Source organism: Hermetia illucens, chromosome 3 (assembly GCF_905115235.1).
Source record: "Hermetia illucens chromosome 3, iHerIll2.2.curated.20191125, whole genome shotgun sequence".
Classification (NCBI taxonomy): domain Eukaryota; kingdom Metazoa; phylum Arthropoda; class Insecta; order Diptera; family Stratiomyidae; genus Hermetia; species Hermetia illucens.
Genome location: NC_051851.1, coordinates 168,678,332 through 168,695,001, shown reverse-complemented (window position 1 = coordinate 168,695,001; position 16,670 = coordinate 168,678,332).

Sequence of the window (16,670 nt, the reverse complement as noted above, 5' to 3'; positions counted from 1 at the left end):
CCTGGCTCTCAACAACGGGAAGTAATCTATTATAGATTACTCATTCTAGCATGTCTAAAAGACAATTAGGTCTGTAGGAGGTTGATTCACCATCGGACGTGCGCGCTTCCAACAGCTCAGCTAGCATGTCCGGTCTGGATTTTACGGCAAGCTTAAGGGCCCTATTCGGCACGCCATCCAGACCAGAAGCTTTGTTATCTCCTGTCCTAGCGCAGATCTCCAGCAGCTCGTCACTGGTGACTGGCGGTGTTACCGTCACATTCAGAGGTCGCCCTCGTCTCCCTGATGGAATAAACCCTGGATAATTTTTAATAAGTGTGAAGGGGATGTGCGAAGATTAACTCTGAATCGCCCCATCACGATTCTATAGGCGCGGCTTTACGTCCGTTTCCTAAAGCATTCCCTCTTGCTCCGTTGGATGGCGAGGTTGAGGGTTTTGTGGGCTTCCTTATAGGCGCGATAGTTTTGTCCGTGGTTGATTACGCCTATCGGCCTCCGAGTCGCTCTTCTGACTCGGTGACAAGCTGACCGAAGGCTGGCCAGTTCAGTAGTCCTCCCAATGCATCACCACGATTTGACGATTCATTGGGTCACGTGGACCGCTCTTTCCGTAGAGGCGCCTGCTTTATTATGAAGTTCTGCTCATCTAGAGCTTTAGCAGACCAGCCTGACGTCTTTCTCGGTTTTAGGCATGATGGTCTTCTGCCCAGTGGCTCGACCCATAGACACTAGCCGCCATTATCAAGCAAATTTCGCCCTAGCTATCCTCTTCCAAAGGACTGCAGTCCCGCCAGGCACCTTTAAGGAAGCGTATAAGTGCCTCAATTCCTCCAATCGTTGTTATGAAACTTGCTAAGAATTTTCGGACCAACCATATCATAATTTCAAACTTCGTCATCAAAGCTTCCTGATTAAAAAAGCAAAGGACTTTAATCATAGGATCCTCGAAAACAACTAGACGACCACTCTGCGGGCGAGAATTTTCTCGTGACAAACCAGACAAAGCTCTTCACCTATGCCCTCCCTTTTGAGAGAACAATCTTATTGCTGATTTGTCGACTAACCTTATTGCGTAGAGATGATGTGCTCTCCATCAAACCTAACCTTTGTCCCCCTTTTTTGTCGTCGGCAGGTAGAAAGTTTCAAAACTCATCGTTGGCTCCTACCATACGACTTTGTGAGACTTTTACTGACTAAACCCACCTCCTTCGCTTATTCCGTGGGGCTGCCATTTCGGTAAGGTAGGAGGTAGGATTAGTTACGAACTGTCGCCCGTGTCGTTATTTACTACCTTGCTTCGAAGCTTCTCCTCCTTCCATAGATTGTGAATCGCCTTAATTTATTTTTCCACCAAACTCCAAGTTATTACAGAGGTTCCCATGTGGTCCACGATATTCTCGGGTGATAACAGCGCCCGGCGTTAATTTCCACGTCCGCCCTGAGTGCGCTAAATCTCGGGCAAACTTTCGGAATCATCTCGTATGTTGAGCAAAATTGGGAATCATCCCGACCCAAGCGAAAAAGGTGTGCACGGTGCCCTCCAGGTTAGCTTAGTAATTGAGTTAGGTCGTAGCTAACTTCACTGTGGCTTCTTTTGATCTATTTGGAGACGGAATAATCTTGCAGTCCTTTAGTTGAATCATCCCATCTTTGCTGCTACTCCTAAATATCTTCGCTTGGTGCTAGTTGCTATCGATAGGTACAAGGTTCGCCGATTGCATATATTGGGTCATAGAGCCGTCGACAATTTTTCCCCAAATTATCGGTGGAGACAGGTACAGTGATCGGGGGAGGAGAACCGATTGAGAACCGATTCTTGTGCAACCTCGCAAGTTGTTCTATACGTCTTACGTCTTAGGTAACAAAATAGTCTTTCCTGGAGAAATTCCAGATGTTTGGGAGTACCTAGTTTGGTTAAAGGCGCAACTATTTTCCTCTATTTTGCAGTATTGAAGGGATTCTTCACATCGAGAGTAGCTACCGCGTAAAATTTATTGGTCTTGATAGCAATTTTTGTCATCGTATTGATCGCATTGACAGTAGACCTTGCCTTTCGGAATTCGCACTGCCTATCTGAGAGACCATCCTCTCTTTATATGATCGGTACAAGTCTACTGCAGATGCCCATGTCCCAAATATTTTAGCGACCCATTGTGGAACGGTTTTGATGACCACTATCATTATCATCATAAACGGCGCAGCGGTATTCGGTCTAGGCCTGCCTTAGTAAGGAACTTCAGACATCCCGATTTTGCGCCGAGGTCCACCAATACGATATCTTTAAAAGCTGCCTGGCGTCCTGGCCTACGCCATCGTTCCATCTCAGACAGCTCTTCCTTGTCTTTTTTTTCAACCATAGATATTGCCCTTATAGGCTTTTTGAGCTGGATCATCCTCATCCATTGGGATTTAGTGACCCGCCCATTGCAACCTGTTGAGCCGAATTTTAACCACAATCAGCCGATCACGGTATTGTCCATAGGTTGCATCGTTATAGGGGCTGCGGAATCGACCATCCTCATGTAGGGGACCAAAAATTTTTCGGAAGATCCTTCTCTCGATCGTGGCCAAGAGTTCGAAATTTTTTTGCTAATAAACCAAGTTTTCGAGGAATACGTAAGCGTTGGAGAGATTATAGTCTTGCATACCCTATGGTGAGACGTTTCGAACAGAATAGTTTTTGTAAGCTGAAATAGGCTCTGTTGGCTGCCAACAACCGGATTTCATCGTCATAGCTGTTATCGATTGTGATTTTCAACCCCAGATAGGAGGAATTTTCAACGATCTCAAAGTTGTAGTCTCCCATCTTTATTGTTTTCTTTTGGTCAGTGCGATTCGATGTTGTTTGTTCTTCGGATTTTGCTGACGCTGACACCATGTACTTTTATCTGGCCTACATTAATGTGCAGCACAAGATTTTGCACCAACCCAACTTGGGTGAAAGCCGTTTGTACATCTCGGGTCGTTCTTCCTATGACGTCGATATCGTCAGCATAAGCCAGTGTTGGGAAGTACTTAAAAAGGATCGTGTTTCTCGCATTTACCTCAGCATTACGGATCACTTTCTTCAGGGCCAGGTTGAAGATGACACGTGATAGAGCATCTCCTTGTCTTAGACGTTGGTGATGACGACATTGGTCAGGATCTGCCTAGTTAGTCTTATCAACTTCGTAATGATACCGAATTCTTTGATGCCGTGTATAGTTTTATACTGACTATGCTGTCATAGGCGGCTTCAAAGTCAATGGAAAGATAGTGCAACTGGTGGCCATATTCAAACAGCTATGCCATCGCTTGCTGCAGAGAGCAAATCTGATCTGTTGTTGATTTGCCTGGAGTGAAGCCTCTCCACCTGCTTGTCAAGGGCATCAGACCATACTTCCGCGCCATAGAGCAGAACTGATTGTGTTTCTCCCATAAGGAGACGTGTCTTAGTACCTATAGGGCCCCCAACATTCGTCATTAGCCGACTTAAGGCCGAGACTTCAACTGCAGCCATGTTCGCTGCTGCTTCCATTTGGTCGAAGAAGCCCATCTTCGAGTGGAGCATTAAACTAAGGTATTTAACTGCTGGTTTTGACTTTATAGTCAGCTTACCGATCGATATGGGACGCAGGGTTGCGATTCTCCTTCTGGTCAAGACGACTACTTCGTTTTTTTCCAGCGCAAGGCTGAAACCATGAGCAGCTATCCATACGCTTACCCGCCGCATCAATATGCCAAGTCTGCTTTGCGCCTGTTCAACAGTGACTCCGGCAACAAGTGCCGCAACGTCGTCTGCATAAGCGACCAACCGCAAGTCTTCGGGCATATCGAGTCTCAGCAGACTATCATAGGAAGCGTTCCAGAGGTCTGAGCTAGGAAGGATTCCTGTGCTACACCCGACGTGATTTCCATCCTCTTTGGCACTCTAGCGTATCATGGAACATGGAGCGGTCTTTAAGGCAATTCCTTAATATCTCGGCAAGTGAAGTGAGTTTTCTAATGTGCCCAGAATATCTGTCCATCTTACGGAATTGAAAGAATTTCTGTCATCAAGCGTTATGAGGATCACTAGCCGTCTAGATCGGCGGCTGTGTGCCTCGGCTCGATGAAACACATCTACGACATGCATAACAGCATCTACTATGGATCTCCCTGTTTTGAACCCGAACTGCCTTGGGGATAAGTCCCCGGCAGAGCGGATCGTTTCAGTAAGTGTACTCCTGATGAGTTTCTCGAACAATTTCCCCCTTCCAAGCATACACAGGGGTGGGTATGCAAACGGGAGCTCTGGGTCTCCTGTACCCTTGCTGATCAGCCTGATCAGCAAGAAAAGTGCCCCCTTTCAAGCAAGCGTTCAACGCTTCAAGCAGCAATTCTGGCCGTTGGCAGAACACCAGTTTGTAAACTTCCACCAGGATGCCATCAGGACCTGGCATCTTCTTGTTTTTCAAAGTGAGAATCGCTTCTTCGCGCTCTCTCAATTTCTGCCGTCCACTAGTACATAGAAGGCTTGTCGCGTCTGGGGCCTCTCCTGGGCATGAAAGCCTCACACGCCGTCGTTGTCAGGTTCATCACTGAATTTACGACGGTGTCAGCTGTGACATTACCGCCCCCCGGAGCACCCTCCAGCGCGGCCGTGTTGTTCTAAGAGCTTCGTCGAACTTCCCGATGTTCACCCTCGTGACATTCCACTGATAGGAGGAGCATGCTTTGATCGCAACTCAAAGGCTGAAATTGATGGAATCTGGATCATTGGATCGATCGATATACACTCAGAAGTTCCCCATGCCAAAGGGCCAATTTTCAATTCATGGTCCATTATGCGAGAAATTATGTCCATCTACTTAACAACAGATAGGGGTTCATTTAAGGCCTTCAAATCAACCATCTACTTGCTTTCGAAAACTGCTGTAATAGTTCAATCAATGGATGCAGCAAAAGTAATCAACGCACTTCAGAGAAATAGAACTCTGAGATGCAAGCGGGACTGATGCATTGCCTAATAAGCATCGGTTTCAGTAAACCAAAATTTAATCTTGAAGAGAAACAGCATCACAATATTCACCCCTAACGCAGGAAGCAAAATGTGTTGAAACAGACGCGAATTTTCATCACTTACCAGGCCCCAAGGAATAAGTGAAATATTCTCTTTCAAAGAGAGTCTTAAATGCGAGCAACCCTAGTTAAGGATCCATGAACGATAGTAGGAACTCACAGGCTTGCGAAAAATGAAATTTCTTTATTCCACGGAGACACAGCTGGACTTTCGAGTGGTTTATATGAAGTGCTAAGTCAACAGGACACTATGAGGTCAGAATTATGGCTCTCCAGAAATAACTCAATAAAATCCACTTTCGAAATTCGAACTGTTCAGTCAAAGGTGATTATCCACCATTTCGCCGAAATCATAAGTACATGAACGCGGAACTACCCTTTTATGCTGAATGGGTGAATAGAGCATAATAGCAATGCGTGTGGCTTGAGCAAAGCTACTTGAATACCATAAAATGGAAATTTCAGCTCTACAAGGAGATCCCTCAATAACCATTGAAGTGCTGAAAGGAAATTCATATCTATGGAGTGCAAATAGGAATCAATAATTCCAGAGGAAGATTAAGTTCACCTGGAAAACGTAGGCACGAAATTTCAAATTTACCCAATGAAGTGAACCCAATATGATTGTCCTTTATTGTCGAAACGGTGCTACTGGAAACAGGATTCAATGCATCTGGTTGGGAAGGACATAATTCCATATCTTAGAATTCAATTTATGGAAACTTGAGCGATCCATCAAGGGAAAATTAGGGAGTACTGGATTCTAGAGAGAGAGAGTGGGCTATCGAGTAAGGCAGCAAAGAGACTAACGCAAGGGGGCGGTGCCTTTTAGAAGCATTTGACCAGTTAGATGTAGTTCTGGCCAACGAAGGCGATGTAAACACTTATCGGAAAGGGGGAACTGGTTCAATTGTAAATCTGACTTTTGTCAGCCCTGCGCTGGCACGGGACATGTCCTGGCAAGTTAGCGAGGACTTCACGTAAAGCGACCATCGGGCAACCACCTTTGAACTAAGGATCGAGCTACAAGGCAGAATACCCACACCCCGGAAGCCAAAATCAAAAGGTCCACAGGACGGTCTGCAAAAGCGATGGATGAGCAAACATTCATGGAAGTGTGGCTAGACCTGTCTCGCAAAGCAGGCACCTCCATAGATAGAGCTGTCCATGTTACACAAAGCATCTCTAAGGCATGTGACCCGTCGATGACTAGGAGATGCTCATTCTCTACTAGAAGACCCAGTTATTGGTAGAATAGTAAACTTGCTAGCCTTCGATCGATTTGTCACAGAGCCAGACGAACAGCTCAGAGGGCAATAGGTAGGATCGATCGAGGGCAAAAGGAGCATGCCTATAGGCAAGCTCGCAAGAACCTCTAGCTCGCCACCCAGCGAAGTAAGAGGGAATGTTTTAAGGAGCTCTGTTTGGAAGCGGACATAAATCCGTGGGGATCGTTACGATTCAGAGGCCGATCATCTCCACAGATCACGTGCCCTATGCTCTTGTTGAAAATAATCCAGGGGTTATTTCACCAGCAAAAGGGGGGTACTAACACTTTCCAGCGTCCCCTGAATGTGACGCCGATTCCACCAGTCACCAGGGACGAGTTGCTGGAGATCTGCAGTCGAACAGGCGACAGCAAAGCCCCGGGTCTGGACGGCATACCGAATAAGGCCCTCAAACTTGCCGTCAAATGTAGACCGGATACGTTCGCGGAGCTGTTCGAATCGTGCATGTCCGAGGATATCTTTCCAGCACCGTGGAAGCGGCAGAAACTGGTGCTATTGCCTAAGGCCGGCAAACCTCCAGGGGAACCGTCCTCCTATAGACCCATATGTCTTCTAGACACTATAAGGAAAATGTTGGAGCGGGTTATTTATAATAGACTACTCCCAGTCGTCGAGAGCCAAGGGGGCCTTTCAGATAGGCAGTATGGTTTCCGTAAAGCCAGATCAACCATTGATGCCATCAAAATTGTTTGGCTTGGCCGAAAATGCAATTCACGGAAGGGGTTATAATAATAATAATAATCGTTGGCGCAACAATCCATATTGGATCAGGGCCTTGAAGTGTGTTAGAGCATTTCATTCAAGACCGAAACGGTACACCACAGTACACTGTGGGAGGCAATGTGGTCAGCATTGCGCTCGCCCGAGATTATTACCCTGATTTGACTCAGGTACTCATTCACAGCTGAGTCGACTGGTGTCCGACATCCAGTCACGATAACAAATTCCGCTGCCCCCAGCGAGATTTGAACCGCGACTTTCCGCTACGACAGCCCAGCGCTCTAACCACTTGAGCCATCCGGACACACGGAAGGGGTTATACCAGCAAATATTATGTGGTGGTCACCCTGGATGTGAGGAATGCATTCAACTCGACCAATTGGAACCTTATACGAAAGTCTCTGACAACGATTGGTGTTCCCACCTACTTACTACTACTATTATAGATCGCTATTTGCATGAGCGAACATTGTGGTATAATACCGATGATGGACCCAAGGAGTACGTTGTCTCCTCGGGTGTCCCACAGGGTTCTGTACTGGGCCCACTACTGTGGAAGATCATGTATAGGGATGTGCTTAACCTTCCGGTTCCGGAAGAGACCACGGTGGTGGGTTACGCCGATGATATAGCATTGGTCGTGGTCGCAAAGCCTCTCGAGGATACTGAGTCGTACTCAAGCGAAGCAATCAGTGTTGTTAAGGCTTGGTTAGGGAATGCTGGACTGGCACTTGCTGAGGAAAAGACGGAGCTGGTCCTCATCACTAAGCGCCGCAAAAGAAATTACGCCTGCAATAGAACCGAGAATCGTATCATCACTTCCAAGCCTCCTTGAAATCTTTGTTGATTTCAAAGGCGCATTTGATTACCTGAGTTGGTCATCTGTGTTGTCCAAAATTCGTGAGTGTGACTGCCAGGAATTAGCTCTGTGGAAGAGCTACTTCCATGGTAGGAAAGCATTCGTCCAAGGTGTCAGTGAGGTTGTGTGAGTGAATGTTTAGCGCGGCTGCCTGCAGGGATCTATCGCGGGTGTTGGGTGGGCTTTCTTCCGTCGTTGAATGTGTAGCTTATGCGGATGATCTCCTCATTCTTGTTGAGAGGAGCACTCGCCTTGAGCTCGAGCAGCTGGCTGCCGAATACATGCGCATCGTTAACGCGTGGTTCTTTAAAGTCGGTGCCGCGATCTCAACGGATGCAACCGTTGCGATGATGCTAAAAGGCATTCTACGTCGTCCGCCTTGCGTCAAGTTGAACGGAGTGTCTTTGCACAAGCGGCAGAAAGTGACCTACTTGGTAGTCACGATCGCGGAACGCATGTCTTTAGTCACGCACCTGCGCGAGCTCAGGCTGCGTCTTACTAAATTAGTGTGTTTGTTGAGGCGTGTTATGAGGTGTGAGAGGTCTAAGCAGGAGAGCTGCTAGATCCATTTATGTGGGACTCTTCCTTGCGTATTATACATATGGGTCTCCTTTATTGTGTGATTTGGCACCGACGGTGAAGGGCGGGCAGCTGCTCTACGCTTGTCAGCGAGTGGCTTTGTAAGCGAGTCTTCCTGTGTGTCGTACGTCTCAACCGACGCCATGCAGGTCTTGTTGGGTGTTCCCCCTCTTGATCTGGAGGTAGACCTGCACGCCGCCGCCTACAGGATCAGGAGGGGCGTACCTTTGTTGCAAACCGATTTAGTACGTGTTGATCAGGTGGAGGGGTTAGGACCGCTTGCGGTCAAAAGGCTGTTAACTGAGAGTGTAACATCTATGTGGCAGCTTAGATGGGATGAAGGCCGGGTCACGTATGAGTACGTTAGAAACGTGTCTGCCAGAGGAAGTTCCGTTGTGGACTTCGGACTCCAGATGGGCTTCCTCCTGACGGGGCATGGTAGCTTGAATGAGTTACTCTTCAAGCGCAACCTTACCTCCAGTCAAGGCTGTGTTTTATATGGGGTTGACTCGGAGGACTGGTTACATGTTCTCTGTGTCTGTCCAGCGTACCGTGACATCCGCAATCTAGACAACACGGGCGTTCACGTATTGTGCGGTATCTTCGATGTTAGCCAGTGCCTTGCTAGCACTGGGACTCTTAAATGCGCTAATCAATTCGCGCTTGCTGCCTTCCGACGAAGGAGAGAGCTCCTTGACGCTACTTCGCTTGCAGCTGATGTGCGAATGGCCTAGTGGCCGCGGTGGTGAATCACCAGTCTTGTGTGTTTGGTGTTAGTGTTGTCTCGTGATGTCCTTTGTGTTTGTTGTGTGCAGAGCGGTAGTTAGCTGGTGAAAGGTTCCGTTGCGGTTCTCCGCCTCGGCCTGATTCCAGTTAACCCGTTGGGGAGTTCCGTCCCCACGTATGCGAGGAGGGCGATCAGACCCGAGTCTGCAAGGGACTCATCTGAAATGGCTCTGCCATGAAGCCTCACCGGAGGTTATCTGGTACCATGGGAACCGTGATGGCCCACTGAGAGCATATGCTCCAGGAGAATTCCTCCATGATCGCAGTAATCCAGGAGAAACTCCGAAAAGCAGAAGAAGTGAGGAAGGCGCGGTTACGAACCACGCGGGAAAACGGAAGGAGACCTAGCTAAAGTAAGCTAACTCCGCCCCATAATGTAATACCTAAAGGTGGTTCCACAAAATCACAAAGGCTTTCAAAAAAGTAGCTCAACATCCTTCCTTCAATTTCCATCCCAAACACTAGTCACCTCTCCAATTGGAATGCACGTTTCGGTACGTGTGAACCGAAACTCCTAAATTGTAACTAGATAAATTCATGATAGCTATCAAGATGCATTTTCCAATGCTCTAAATCGATGCCGATTCAACTGGGACGAAAAATACAAAATAAAATGGAACCCCCTCCGTAAAATGTAAATCTGACGACCATCACGTACGTACAATAAAGGAAAATCCTTGAATACTGAAATAAAATTGAACAGCAAAAATAATAATAAAGAAAAATTTGTATCTGAGAAAAAGTAAGCCGAAAAGAAAAGCCAAATTGGCGGGACAATGACAAAATTTGAACTCAACTCCCTACATTTCCCAGAAAAGAAGTTTAGGCACTTCCAAGGAAAATTTTATTCCAGATGTTTTCTTCCATTTTCGCCTCCAATGAATGTCCTTTCACCGAGAGTCACTCTAGTCCTGCAATACTCGCCTAGGCTACTCTTCTATTTTCCCATTTCAGTTCGACTCTCCTTGACAACAATAACATCCATTTCTTTTTTATATTTCAGTTATTTGGTAATAAAAAAGGATTTTCCAACCTAAATAGTCCTCCATGAAAAATATCTACCTTATTTCCATAGTAAAAAAAGAAAAGTTACTTGAATGCGAAAAATACCAAGCAAGACACCGAGCAAATTGCCACACGACATTAGGCTACGTGGAGAGGAAAAATGGAAAATATTAACGGAAAATATGAATTGATGATTTCTAAATAGGAACCGTGAAAATTGTGTGCAGGATCTTAGGATTTCTTATGCGACAAAAATTCAGTTGTTACGAGCCGAGGGGAGTTGGTATTAGGGTGGGGGAGTGCGGGAAAATCGTCCTTCTTTGATTATGATTTCATGAATTTTCATTGGTCATTAAGGCGGCAAAACAGATGGCGACGAGGAGCAGACAATAAAGGAAAGGAAATCGAAAGCTGGAGCGCATTCTGAATTTTAACCTGTGAGTTACGTGCCTGGATTATCGCATCGGTTGGGTCATTTCGTCTGCAGTGCAAGGGAATAGATTTCAGGATTTTCATTTCAAATGAAGTAGAATTTATTGAGGGATCAACGGTCCTGCAAGTAATTTCACAAGTCACGAAGGAATATTTTTGAAAATTTGAAAGAGGGGTTTGTATTATCTCTGAAAGGTAAATCCCGAAGGATAATTAATTAACTTTGAAGAATACGAGGATTCACTACTCCAAGATTACAGGATGCATAGGCATATAGACGCAAGGGTTGATTAGTGGTGAAAACGGAACAGAATTAGAAAATCTTTTGAAAAAAGGCCTGATATCTGGCTTACTACCGCGAATTCGAGGGGAGAGGAGCTTATTTCGTGACCACTCGTTTAAAGGACGATATGGGGTGGAGAATGGTATGCAGTTTGAATGGTCGGTGTTGAAATATTTTTGAAAATCTTTAAAGACCCATATTTTGCTTAATGCTTGTAATATCTAGTCGGATTGAGCGATGTTCTGAAGGTCATTCTAATTGGCCGGAATCAATCTAGAGTTGGGAGAGCTATCTTAAGAAAAATTGGCAAAAATTTCCATGAAAATCCGCCTGTAAATATTAAACTTCCAAAGAATTATTTTGTTTAAGGATTGAGGAGTCCTAAGTCCGCATCCATTTGATGTTGGACCGGACCGCTTTAGTTACGCCGCTCCCAGGCCAGAGGTCTGACGATTTGCTTGTGATGATTTGCCTCTGTCCTGGTCTTTGCCCAATAGGGAAGGAGGACCAAAAAAATAGGGAGTAAATTGCTTTCCATTTGGTCCGATTGGACATAAGGGGATGCGGACTTAGGACCCTACAATTCTTAAACTAAATGTATGGGTGGATTCGCCCTCAGTCATGTAGTGTTCTGCGAATTATAAATAAGGATCATGTAACATCTAGGTAAGGCAGCGTCTGACGATTTGCCTCGGCCCTGGGAAGCTGTTTTCGCCTAATACTCCATTGAAGTGTTCCTTCGACAGGTGCTTGCATGCCGCTGTACTAGGTAGCACCGGTATTAGGGGAAGAAGGGGGGGGAGGGGGGTTGGTTGTCCGTTCTTATACACGTCAGTCTACCACGTGCCTTTCAACAAAACTTCATGCGTTCTTAAACCGATGCATGAGCCTGATGGTCATAGGGTAGTATAGGCTTCAGGGCGAAACATGGATTGGTACCCATGTTGTTGCATAAAACCTGGGCAACGCCTGCTGAACCAATACCAACAGCTCTACTATCAAACCCTATCCCCACCTCCAGGTGGTGCCTGCTGGGAGCCCTTTAGCGACAAAAAGCTGCGGACGGAGAAAGATGAAGGCGGTTCCCCCGCGCCTAAAAACGGGACAAATATTACCAACTGATGTTCCAGGTTGGGTGTTGGACAGGGCTGGCAACGCAACACGGAAAACCAACCATACGAAGCGACAGAAGGAGGCTCGGACAGGATGGACAATACAACGACGAACCCGGCAAAGACAACGGAATAAAGCTGCCAAGCAGTTAGCCAATACACTGTCGCAATATAGGGCTGATGTAACGTTTATTCGTAGCACGAAAATGCGCCGCACGCCCCACCGCCCAGCGAAGGACGCAACAAGGGCTGAAATGCCCGACGAGACATCGGGATAGGCAGACGGAGGGAAGGACTCGCAATGTGATGCGGTACCTGCAACGGGGACAGGAGCCCAGACCATACCACGCAGTGCTATAATTGCAGAAAGAGGCACAGTGTAAACTGCCGAAACTAACCCAGTGGTTTCCAATATAAGCCGAGTGGGAGAGCTGTCGACTACTCTGGCGCGAGCTGTAGAGGAAAGGCGTATTAAGAAATGCGAGGCAGTTGCAAAGCGCATGCTGTCTACGACAATCCTCCAGAAAAACGTCAGCGAAAGTGTGAAAAACGGCCTAATGGAACTGGAGGAGCTCCTGGACCTGATTTCATATTATAGGAGGACATAGAGACTAAGAGAAAATCCGCAGGAACCAGAAAGAATCGCGCCTTCCGACGAGAACACTACGAGTACTAAACAGGTCACAGACAGCCCATTACAGAGCAAACTGGGGACACAACGAAAGAAGGAAGGGACATCTAAAGGAGACTTTACTCAGGTATTCTTCAGGGCCCAAAAGGAGAAGACGAAGAAGAACAAGAGACAACAACACGTCGCGCCATCAGAAAAACCTTTGCCTAAAATTAAGGCGGACACGAAAGACGAAGCTCCAAAAGAAAAGGTGGCTAGACGAAGGAGGATTAGATGTACAGCTCAACTTATTAAGCCGACAGAAGGCAAGAATTTTTCGGAAGTCCTCAGTAAAATCCATTACAGGGTTAAACCCGAAGATAACGGAGCAGAAGTGTCTTCCATTCGTAAAACGAAGGGTGGTAGAACCCTAGTCGAACTAGGCCCGAGGACAATAAATAAAGTTGCGTTCTGTAAAGTAGTCAAGGGGCTTCTGGGAAAAAAGCTTTTGTTTCCAACCTGGAAAACACGTGCTCTCTGGAAATCCGAGACCTTGACTGCCTCACGGAAAAGAACGAGATAGAAGAGGTCATCAAACGCGAATGTTCAGAGGAAACCAATGCTCGGATTGCTATCACCTCTGCGAACCCCCGAGGTCAAAAGCTCGCTGTGGTGGAAGTTGCCGATCAATACGCGGGGAAGCATCTGAACAGCGGGAAAATAATAATTGGATGGGTTGTACGATACGATACGAATCCGGGCCGCCCCAAGAAAATGTTACAGATGTTTGGATTATGGGCACACATCTGCAATCTCTCGGGGACCTGACAGAAGGGCAACATTCCGTGAATGCTTTCAGCCAGGCCATAAAGCAAACATCTGGAATGAAGGTGAAAGCTGCGTCCTATGCAGGGACCGTGGCGCGTTTGAAGAGAATGTTGCACACACTGTGAGTTCGGGGCGGTGCCCAGTCTTCAGGGAAGAATTGGAAAGAGCTAGGGCGCGGTCAATATGGTTGATTTAGTACTCATCAGTGAGCAGTACCAAAACAAGGACCCATTTTTATGGCACCCTGATATATAACGTACCGCTGCCATCTGGGTTCGGGGCGGCACCCTCCTTAGCCGAGAGGGCGCCTTTGTCTGGATTCGGTGTTCGGGGATCACGTTTTTTAATGTCTGTCTTACACCGAATGAGACAATGCCGGACTTTCGACGCAGGCTTAATGCTTTGGAGGACGCTATGTTACCCAAAGATGGGTGGATTCTGGTCGAGGGTGATTTCAATGCTAGGGCACTTGAATGGGGTATGCCTCATACAGACTCCAGAGGAGAACGAATTCCCGAAATGGCGGCGAGAATAGAACTGGTCATTCTAAACACCGGATTCACCTCAACCTTCCGGCGCCCAGGCTGTGAGGGAAGCGAGGTGATACTGTCGTTAATTCAGTTATGAACCTGATAATGAAGGCCTACGGAGCTCCCATGCCGCATTCTATGTATTGCTGGACAGTGTAAATTACAGAGATCCGGAAAGAGTATCATAGACTCCGCTGCTTAACATAACGTCTAAGCGACCGGGAGGAGACATGTACCATAGTAACGGAGTACAAATCAGCCAAAAGGAGACTCCGAAGCGTAATAAACAAGAGCAAAGCTCGCTGCTGGTTGGATCTGGTCGACGAGGTGAATGGGGCCCCGTGACAACTCAGTTAAAAATTGTTAACCCGAAAAATCGGGGCTCTGCGGAAACCCTGTTCACTTAAGCCAAGCAGATGGACCGCATTGTACGGGCACTATTCCCTGCGCACCCCGTATAGGATGATGACATCGCGCGGAGAGCGCAGAGGACTGTCCACTTTTCTCTCTAAAAGAGTGAGAACATGCAGTCCTCTCTATGAAAAGCAAGAAGGCGCCAAGACCCGATGATATTCCAGCGGAGGTATACAGACTGGTATTCTAACACCGGCCAGACCTACTGCTCGGCGCATTCAACGCTTCTCGGAAAGAGGGCACTTTCCCTGCTCGTTGGAAGGTGCCGAGGTTTGCGCTGATCAGCAAAGGGAAAGGCGACCCCGAGTTGCCATCTTCCCATCCGCCCACTATGTATACTAGACGCTGCTGGAAAAGTGCTCGAAAAGTTGATCAGAAGTAGACTCGGTGAAGATTTATCTCCCCGGCAGTTTGGTTTTAGAGCAGGGAAATCCACAATTGATACTGTCATGCAAGTCATGGATGCCGTTCGGCAAGCGAGGCACATAGCCGCCGAACTCGCCAGGTGGCGCTCCTCGTAACGCGTGACGTCAGAAACGCCTTTAATCCTGTAAGATGGAAAGACATTCTAGGCACGGTAAACAATACCTTCCACGTGCCGAACTATCTCTTACGGATATTGAGGGACTACCTGAGGAACCACTCCCCGCTCTATGAAACACTAGGGGGTCAGAGGAGGGTGGTGGTCACGTCGGGGGTAGCACAGGGATCCATCCTAGGGACGGATCTCTGGACCTCTCCCCTTTGATAGTCTACTTAAACTCGACATACCCGACGAGTCGCGCCTTTTCGGCTATGTAGATGATGTCGCGGCGCTCGTTGCTACAGACAGTTTCGAATATGCGCAAAGCAGACTCGTCATATTGATGCGACAGGTAAGCGAATGGATGACTACTCAAAGTTTCAACCTTGCATTGGAAAAAACCGAAGTAGTCATCCTGACTAAAAAGAGGATTCCGACCCTGCGTCCCATATTGAATTGCCAATTCCCTTCTTCGACTTTCCTCCCGTTGAAGAAAGGAATTTCCTGATTCCAAGGTTCCGCAAGGCGGGAGAGTTCGGGGACTAGCCTTAAGTAATGTGACAAAAGGTTCCAGGCTAGCTCTCTGACGATGGGGAGGCGTTTGGTTGGTAGTCTGACGACATACCGAACCAGGAGTCCAACACTGTGCGTAAAAGCATTCACCTACCCCACCCAAAAAAAAATAGCCAAAAAATGAAACCTGCTGTTATCGGGTTTGAAAATATAAGCGAAAGGATATGCACTCTGCGCTTGCGAGGAAAATTTAGAAATATAAGCCTCAAAAGCGTTCGCGCCCCTACAGAGGAGACTGCAGAGTTGGTGATGGACACTTTCTACGGGCAGTTGAGTGGACCCTCGAAGCCTGTCCCAAGTATGAAATCAAAATCGTACTTGGAGATTTGAACAGTCAAGTAAGGGCCCAGCCGGTATTCAGGCGATATGTTGGCTCCAATAGTTTAAATAATGGACAGAGTGATAATAGACTGCGGATTGTTCAATTAGCAGTGTCGCACGAAATGATTGTTGGAAGTACCTGGTTTGCGCGAAAAGCGGTCCACAAACATACGTGGTCCTCTCCAGACGGGACCACTTTCCATCAAATTGACCACGTGCTGTTTGTACGCCGCCACCTCTCAGCCTGCAATCCACTGGCTTAAACGGCACAAGTCGTCTGGAGCTGATGGAATTACAGCCGAATTGGTTACTACTACAAGTGGTTCATCAACTGATGCTCAAGGTATGGGACAGCGAATCAATGCCTGACGACTGGCAACGAGGCATTATTCATCCCATACATAAAAAGGGAGATATCACGCAGTGCAGCAATTATAGAGGTTTCATGTTGCTGAGCACCATCTATAAGATACTCTCCGCTATCTTCCTAGGCCGGCCCATACCAAAGAGGCTTCACTCCAGGAATATCAGCAACAGGTCAGATTTTCTCTCTACGGCGAGAGATGGAGAAACTGTTGGAATATGGGCAGCATAGCCAGGGTAAAACTGTACACAACCACGAGAGAATTCGACATCCCGACGAAACTAATAAGATTGACTAGGCTGACCCTGACCAATGTGCGAGGCCAGATAAAAGCAGAAGGATCACTTTCAAGACCGTTCGACATCAACAACAGTCTACAACAAGGGGATGCCTTATCATGTG